Below are 8,830 nucleotides of genomic sequence, written 5' to 3'. Positions count from 1 at the left end.
AAAATATATTGGACTATTCAGTATGTCCTGACCAGGGGCAGGCCGCGGAATTGTATTTAAAACAGGTATACCGCTCGTAACAGAGACCACCTGGGAGTTCCATAATGCGGCATGGCTTGTCTGCCTCCCTGGATCTTGCATCGTTTGTGCGGCAGTCGAATTGCCGAATAGGTCGTCCGAAGTATGGAGTCCTGAAAGTAAGGAAAAAAAGAATCCGGCAGCCCCTAGTACGTTTTAAGCCGTATTTTTGGCGTGCCGTTATTGTGCCCCTTCCCCTGTGCCCATGGAATTTCAAGGGCGTAGTTATGTACGCGAGGTACTGTTTTCGCTATGTCGCGAGAGATGGGGTTGGGGCCGTATTGCTACGCTTGTTCAGAGTGTGCCAGGCGGTCCTGCTGTCGGTTACACCGGGAGCGCTTGGCAGTGTCTGGCTTTTTAACGGCCGGACTGGAGAATTGCCTAAGAAGGCTACTTTGTACTTCCGCTGCGAGAGCCACCGTGTGCTCCTCCGTACGGAGGGAGCGTTCGGTGTTTCCGTTGACCGTGATTACCCCTCGAGGGCCTGGCATCTTGAGCTTGAGATATGCATAGTGCGGCACCGCATTGAACTTTGCGAATGCGGTTCGTCCGAGCAGGGCGTGATAGCCACTACGAAACGGGACTATATCGAAGATTAACTCTTCGCTTCGGAAATTGTCCGGGGATCCGAAGACCACGTCAAGTGTTACTGAGCCTGTACAGTTGGCTTCTACACCTGGTATAACGCCTTTAAAGGTCGTTTTTGTGGGCTTAATCCTTGAGGGATCTATGCCCATTTTCCGCACTGTATCCTGATAAAGCAGGTTCAGGCTACTGCCGCTGTCCATGAGGACTCTTGTGAGATGAAATCCGTCGATGATTGGGTCGAGAACCAACGCGGCGAAGCCGCCATGACGGATGCTAGTGGGATGGTCCCTTCGATCAAAAGTGATCGGGCAGGAGGACCATGGGTTGAACTTTGGGGCGACTGGCTCCATCACGTATACGTCCCGTAGCGAACGTTTCCGCTCCCGCTTGGGAATGTGGGTTGCGTATATCATGTTCACCGTCCGCACTTGTGGGGGAAAGCCCTTCTGTCCATTGTTGTTCGGCGGCTTGGGCTCCTTCTCGTCATCGCTGTGCAGTCCCTTGTCTTTGTATTTGGTTCTCAACTTGCCTGCCTGCTTGAACACCCAACAACCTCTGTTAGTGTGATTGGCTGGCCTTTCGGGGGTGCCATGTATCTGGCACAAGCGGTCGAGTATTCGGTCCAAACTGGACGGGCCCTGAGTATTCTTTTTGGATGGCTTTTTCCGCTGACCGGATTTATTGCCTTTGAATCCGGCATTGACTGCCGTGTCTTCATTGTTGTCACTGCTAACGCGGTCTTTTTGCTTATTCCGACGTGTCCTGCCACTTTTGTCCTTGGTATCCGAATTACCAGGGTTCTTTGATAAGTTGTTACTGCGAGCTAGCCAGCTGTCTTCTCCCGCGCAAAAGCGGGTCATGAGTGTCGTGAGGGCTGCCATAGATTTCGGCTTTTCCTGTCCCAGGTGCCGGGCAAGCCATTCATCGTGGATGTTATGCTTGAAGGCTGCTAGGGCCTCTGCATCCGGACAGTCGACTATCTGGTTTTTTGCTTTGTTAGGAACCGTGTCCAGAATTGTCTGGCCGATTCCTCTGGCTACTGAATTATGTGGCTTAAGTCGTCGGCATCTGGTGGTCGCACGTAAGTGCCCTGGAAGTTGTCGAGGAATGCGGCTTCCAGGTCCTCCCAAGAACCGATTGAGTCTGTTGGCAAGCTATTAAGCCAATGCCCGGCCGGTCCTTTAAGCTTGAGCGGGAGGTATTTGATGGCGTGTAGATCATTGCCGTGTGCCATGTGGATGTGAAGGAGATAATCCTCGATCCATACCGCCGGATCTGTTGTGCCATCGTATGATTCGATGTTTACGGGTTTGAAACCCTCTGGGATTTTATGATCCATTACTTCATTCGTGAAGCATAGCGGGTCTGCGGCGCCTCTGTATTGGGCTATATCACGACGCAGCTCGGAAGAGCTATGTCTGTTGTGTTCGGCCCGGCCGAATTTGTTGTATCCGGAGTGAAGGTCATCGTCACGTGCCGTAGGGCGCCTGTGCGATCCGTAGATCGATCTTGTTTGTCTTGCCTTATCCTCCAGTACGTCTCGCAGGTCTGGCGCATTTTCCCGTGCCTTAGTTGAGCGGCGTCGGGGCATGGCTTGGGTGGAGGGCCAAGAGGCCTCTCTGTCGCGGCCGCGAGGTGGCCGGTCTGCCATGTCATGCGCTGGTGATGTAGGTGCTTCCTCCTCTGATCGGGGTAGCGGCCTGCGCTTTGGGTAACTCTTGGAAGGACGTTCGAGTTCATACTCTTCGGCCACAAGGACTTCAGTCCATCTGTCAGCTAGCAAATCTTGGGCAGCTCTAAGCTGTTGCTGCTTTTTCTTGAGGCTGCTTGCCGTGGCTAAAAGCCTGCGTTTGAAACGCTCTTGTTCGGCGAGGTCTGATGGTATGACGAATTCGTCGTCGTCGTCGAGGCTTGCCTCGTCTTCGGAGGGAGGCATATAGTTATCATCCTCGACCTCTTGTTTTGCTGCTCTCTCATGAGGGATGGCTTCTCCATCTCCCTGTGCCGAATCGTGCTGAGGTGGGTGTTCTTCGGCGCTATCCGGGGTAGTATTATCTCCCGTGCCGGAATCACCGTTTTTGCTTTGGCGGGATTTAGAGCGGCGCCGCTAACGCCGGCGCTTTGGCTGTTTCTTGGGGGTGTCATCCCCCACTGTTCCTTCGTCATCTCCATCTTTTGGAGTATCCAACATATATATGTCATATGACGAGGTGGCCTTCCAGCGCCCTACAGGTGCTGGTTCCTGTTCGTCTCCTACATCGTCGTCCATAGCGTTGATGTCTTCGGAGCTGAAGTCAAGCATGTCGGTTAAGTTGTCGACAGTGGCTACAAAGTGGGTGGTGGGTGGGCTTTGAATTTCTTCATCGTCCGCATCCCATCCTCGATGACCGTAATCCGGCCAGGGCTCTCCTGATAAAGAGAGAGACTGTCGGTGTACTAGAGTAGGGGTACCCTAGTATCCCGAACTTGTGCACGGGAAGTCGCAGCATCCCGCGGCAAGGCTTGCCGGGTGACCGCCAAGGATCTCCGTGGTTCCTTTGGAGCCATTCAAGAACAAAGTATTCAAACCAAGGCCCCGGCAAGAGGAGCTTGCCAGGAAGGCCAACTAAGGCGTACAAGACCCCGGCAAGAGGAGCTTGCCGGGAAGGTCAACCAAGGCGTACAAGGCCCCGGCAAGAGGAGCTTGCCGGGAAGGCCAACCAAGGCATCTCAAGGAATTTGCCGCAACGCACCACGCGTCCCGGCAAGGCCCGGTGAGCGACAAGCTCCCGGACGCGACAAAACAACGACCGCGGCAAGGCGCTCGCCGCGGCAAGCTGCCACTCTGTGCCCGTGCTCCAGCACATCCACCAACGTGTCGCTCTAGCACCCTTCCAGGCGTACGTGGCGGGAGGCTGTGCAGCCAGGGGTGCGCGGTGGCAAGCGGCGCTGACAAGATTGCCATCGTGGCGTGCTCTGGCGTCCCTGACGGTCCCTTTTACACTGATTGGGCGACACAGACGGGCATTTAATGCCCTTGTCCCCTGCCGTCAGGGTTAGGTATGATACACTGTAGCAGGTAGTTGTACCAACCACAACACCTTGCCATTTTTGCCCTCGTCTATGTTGCCACCTGTCGGTGACCCCTTGAGCATATAAAAGGAGGCCCATGTGCAACGTAGAGGGGGGAGGACACTCATTCACGCTCGGTCTCGTTAGCTGCTAGTGTGCACTGTAGCACTCAGCGCTCCCGAGCAAGAACTCAATACAAACCACAGGCAGGAGTAGGGTTTTACGCATCCGTGCGGCCGGAACCTGGGTAAACCGCTCGTGTGCTTCGCCTCGATCCGCTCTTTGTGCAGTCTCCGCCCCCCGCCGAACCAAAAGGGGCTCGGTCCGCCGGCCCCATAGGTGTTTGTGGATTAGTCCCCCGACAGAGACTTAAGAGAATTCAGGATGACGCCAAAAGGCGAGTGCTGAAAGATGTCTGCGGCGGTGAACTCCATTATCGGCGCCCAATCGGATTCGATTGGCAGGGGCGCGGGGGGTTCGGAGTCCGGGGAGGAGTCCGGATCCTCGGAGTCACGGGTCGTGCAGAGTGCGGGGCTAGCGTTCGGCTTGATCGCCTTTGAGATCGCAGCCCCCGAGGTGATGTCCAACCGCTCATCCTCGATTGGCGCCATAGGCTCCGAGTTAGGGGTCGGAACCGATGCGTGTGCGGCCTCCAAGACACTGTCCGGAGGCAGAGCTATATCATGCCCCTCGAGATAGTGCGGCACGCTTGGCCGTGGCTCGAATCCGTTGAAGATCAAGTCTCTGCAGATGTCAGCCGTGTAGTTTAAGCTTCCAAACCTGACTTGATGGTCAGGGGCGTAGCTTTCGATCTGCTCCAAGTGGCCAAGCGAATTGGCCCGCAGAGCGAAGCCGTCGAAGACGAAGATCTGTCCGGGGAGAAAAGTCTCACCCTGGACCGCATCGTTGTTGATGGTCAAAGGAGCCATCGGGCCTAAAGGCGACGACACAGAGGAACTCTCAATGAAAGCACCAATGTCGGTGTCAAAACCGGCGGATCTCGGGTACTGGGTCCCGAACTGTGCGTCTAGGCCGGATGGTAATAGGAGGCGGGGAACATGATGTTTTACCCAGGTTCGGGCCCTCTCGATGGAGGTAAAACCCTACGTCCTGCTTGATTAATATTGATGATATGGGTAGTACAAGAGTAGATCTACCACGAGATCAAGGAGGCTAAACCCTAGAAGCTAGCCTATGGTATGATTGTTGTATATGGAGTTGATTCTGATGATGTCCTATGGACTACAACCCTCCGGTTTATATAGACACCGGATAGGGTTAGGGTTACATAGAGTCGGTTACAATGGTAGGAGATCTTGAATATCCGCATCGCCAAGCTTGCCTTCCACGCCAAGGAAAGTCCCATCCGGACACGGGACGTAGTCTTCAATCTTGTATCTTCACAGTCCTGGAATCCGGCTGAAGGTATAGTCCGGCTACCCGAACACCCCCTAATCCAGTACTCCCTCAATTGGTTTTAAGCATATCAGTTAATCGCTTATGCAAAAAGATAGGTCTAATCATTTTAGCAAAGCGCTCAAAATCCTCATCATCCTTTTTCTTGGATGGTTTGGGAGGAAAAGGCATGGGTTTCTGAACCCAAGGCTCTCTTTCTTTACCATGTTTCCTAGCAACAAAGTCTTTTTATCATATCATTGATTCTTTGATTGTGGGTTATCAAGATCAACAGCAGGTTCAATTTCTACATCATTATCATTACTAGGTTGAGCATCATTATGAACATTATCATTAACATTATCACTAGTTTCAGGTTCATTACCAAATTGTGTTTCAGCATCAGAAATAGAAATATCATTTGGATTCTCAGGTGTTTCAACAATAGGACCACTAGAAGCATGCAAAGTCCTATCATTTTTTCTTTTTCTTCTTTTTAGAAGCACTAGGTGCATCTATATTATTTCTCTGATAATCTTGCTCAATTCTCTTTGGGTGGCCTTCAGGATACAAAGGTTCCTGAGTCATTCTACCAGTTCTAGTAGCCACTCTAACATCATAATCATTATTTTTACTATTTAAATCATTGAGCAAATCATTTTGAGCTTTAAGTACTTGTTCTACTTGAGTGGTAACCATAGAAGCATGTTTACTAATAAGTTTAAGTTCACCTTTAACATTAGCCATATAATCACCCAAGTGTTCAAGCATATTTGAATTGTATTTCAATTGTCTACCAAAATAAGCATTAAAATCTTCTTGCTTAGCCATAAATTTATTAAACTCATCTAAGCATGAGCTAGCAAATTTAGTAAATGGAATTTCAGCTTTATCATATCTGTAGAGAGAATTTACCTTTACTACCTCTGTCGGGTTATCAAGACCATGAGTTTCTTCAATAGGAGAAGGATTTGGATCATATGTTTCTTCAACAGGCGGTAAATTAAGACCATGTATTTCTTCAATAGGAGGTAAATTCTTAACATCTTCAGCATTAATACCTTTTTCTTTCATAGATTTCTTTGCCTCTTGCATATCTTCGGGACTGAGAAATAGAATACCCCTCTTCTTCGGAGTTAGTTTAGGAATAGGCTCAGGAATTGGCTCCGGAGGTGTCCAATTATTTTCATTTGTCAACATATTGTTCAATAAAATTTCAGCTTCATCCGGTGTTCTTTCCCTGAAAACAGAACCAGCACAGCTATCCAGGTAATCTCTGGAGGCATCGGTTAGTCCATTATAAAAGATATCAAGTATTTCATTTTTCTTAAGAGGATGATCAGGAAAAGTATTAAGTAATTGTAGAAGCCTCCCCCAAGCTTGAGGGAGACTCTCTTCTTCAATTTGCACAAAATTATATATGTCCCTTAAAGCAGCTTGTTTCTTATGAGCAGGGAAATATTTAGCAGAGAAGTAATAAATCATATCCTGGGGACTACGCACACAACCCGGTTCAAGAGAATTAAACCATATCTTAGCATCACCCTTTAATGAGAATGGAAATATTTTAAGGATATAAAAGTAGCTTGTTCTCTCATCTTTAGTGAACAGGGTGGCTATATCATTTAATTTAGTAAGATATGCCACAACAGTTTCAGATTCATAGCCATGAAAAGGATCAGATTCAACCAAAGTAATTATATCAGGATCAACAGAGAATTCATAATCCTTATCGGTAACACAGATAGGTGAAGTAGCAAAAGCAGGGTCAGGTTTCATTCTAGCACTTAGAGATTGCTTACTCCATTTAGCTAATAACCTTTTAAGTTCATTTCTATTTTCGCAAGCTAAGATAGCGAAAGAAGCTTCTTGATCAAAAACATAACCCTTAGGAATAACAAGTGGTTCTTCATCATCACTTTCATCAGTATCATCAGATTCAATATTTTCAATTTCTCTAGCCCTAGCAATTTTTCATCAAGGAAATCACTAAGTGGCACAGTAGTATCAGACATAGAGGTAGTTTCATCATAAGTATCATGCATAGCAGAAGTGGCATCATCAATAACATGCGACATATCAGAACGAATAGCAGAAGCAGGTGTAGGTATCGCGAACTTACTCATAATAGAAGGTGAATCAAGTGCGGAGCTTGATGGCAGTTCCTTACCTCCCCTCGTAGTTGAGGGATAGATCTTGGTTTTCGGATCTCTCAAGTTCTTCATAATGATAAGCAGATATATATATCCCAAGTGACTCAAAGAATAGAGCTATGCTCCCCGGCAACGGCGCCAGAAAATAGTCTTGATAACCCACAAGTATAGGGGATCGCAACAGTTTTCGAGGGTAGAGTATTCAACCCAAATTTATTGTTTCGACACAAGGGGAGCCAAAGAATATTCTCAAGTATTAGCAGCTGAGTTGTCAATTCAACCACACCTGGAAACTTAATATCTGCAACAAAGTGTTTAGTAGCAAAGTAATATGATAGTAGTGGTAACGGTAGCAAAAGGTAACAGTAATAAAAGCAATGTTTTTGGTATTTTGTAGTGATGATAGCAATAGCAACGGGAAAGTAAAAAAGCGAAGAACAATATATGTAAAGCTCGTAGGCAATGGATCAGTGATGGAGAATTATGCCGGATGCGGTTCATCATGTAACAGTCATAACCTAGGGTGACACAGAACTAGCTCCAGTTCATTGATATAATGTAGGCATGTATTCCAAACATAGTCATATGTGCTTATGGAAAAGAACTTGCATGACATTTTTTGTCCTACCCTCCCGTGGCAGCGGGGTCCTTACGGAAACTAAGGGATATTAAGGCCTCCTTTTAATAGAGAACCAGAACAAAGCATTAACACATAGTGAATACATGAACTCCTCAAACTACGGTCATCACCGGTAAGTATCCCGATTATTGTCACTTCGGGGTTAACGGATCATAACACATAATAGGTGACTATAGACCTGCAAGATAGGATCAAGAACACTCATATATTGATGAAAACATAATAGGTTCAGATCTGAAATCATGGCACTCGGGCCCTAGTGACAAGCATTAAGCATAGCAAAGTCATAGCAACATCAATCTCAGAACATAGTGGACACTAGGGATCAAACCCTAACAAAACTAACTCGATTACATGATAGATCCCATCCAACCCATCACCGTCCAGCAAGCCTACGATGGAATTACTCACGCACGGCGGTGAGCGTCATGAAATTGGTGATGGAGGATGGTTGATGATGACGATGGCGACGGATTCCCCTCTCTGGAGCCCCGAACGGACTCCAGATCAGCCCTCCCAAGAGGTTTTAGGGCTTGGCGGCGGCTCCGTATCGTAAAACGCGATGATTTCTTCTCTCTGATTTTCTCTCGTCGAAACTCAATATATGGAGGTGGAGTTGGAGTCGGAGAGGCAACAGGGGGCCCACGAGGTAGGGGCGTGCCCTAGGGGGGCAGGCGCGCCCCCCACCCTCGTGGCAAGGTGGTGGGCCCCCTGGCCTCCATCTTTTGCAGGTATTTTTCTTATTTTCTGAAAAGTAGCTCCGTGAAGTTTCAGGTCATTCCGAGAACGTTTGCTCCTGCACATAAATAACACCATGGTAATTCTGCTGAAAACAGCGTCAGTCCGGGTTAGTTCCATTCAAATCATGCAAGTTAGAGTCCAAAACAAGGGCAAACGTGTTTGGAAAAGTAGATACGTTAGAGAA

Source organism: Triticum urartu, chromosome 3A (genome assembly GCF_056163025.1).
Source record: "Triticum urartu cultivar PI428250 chromosome 3A, HENAU_Tu73, whole genome shotgun sequence".
Classification (NCBI taxonomy): domain Eukaryota; kingdom Viridiplantae; phylum Streptophyta; class Magnoliopsida; order Poales; family Poaceae; genus Triticum; species Triticum urartu.
The sequence above is the reverse complement of the archived record's forward strand: the minus strand, read 5'-3'. Positions refer to the sequence as shown.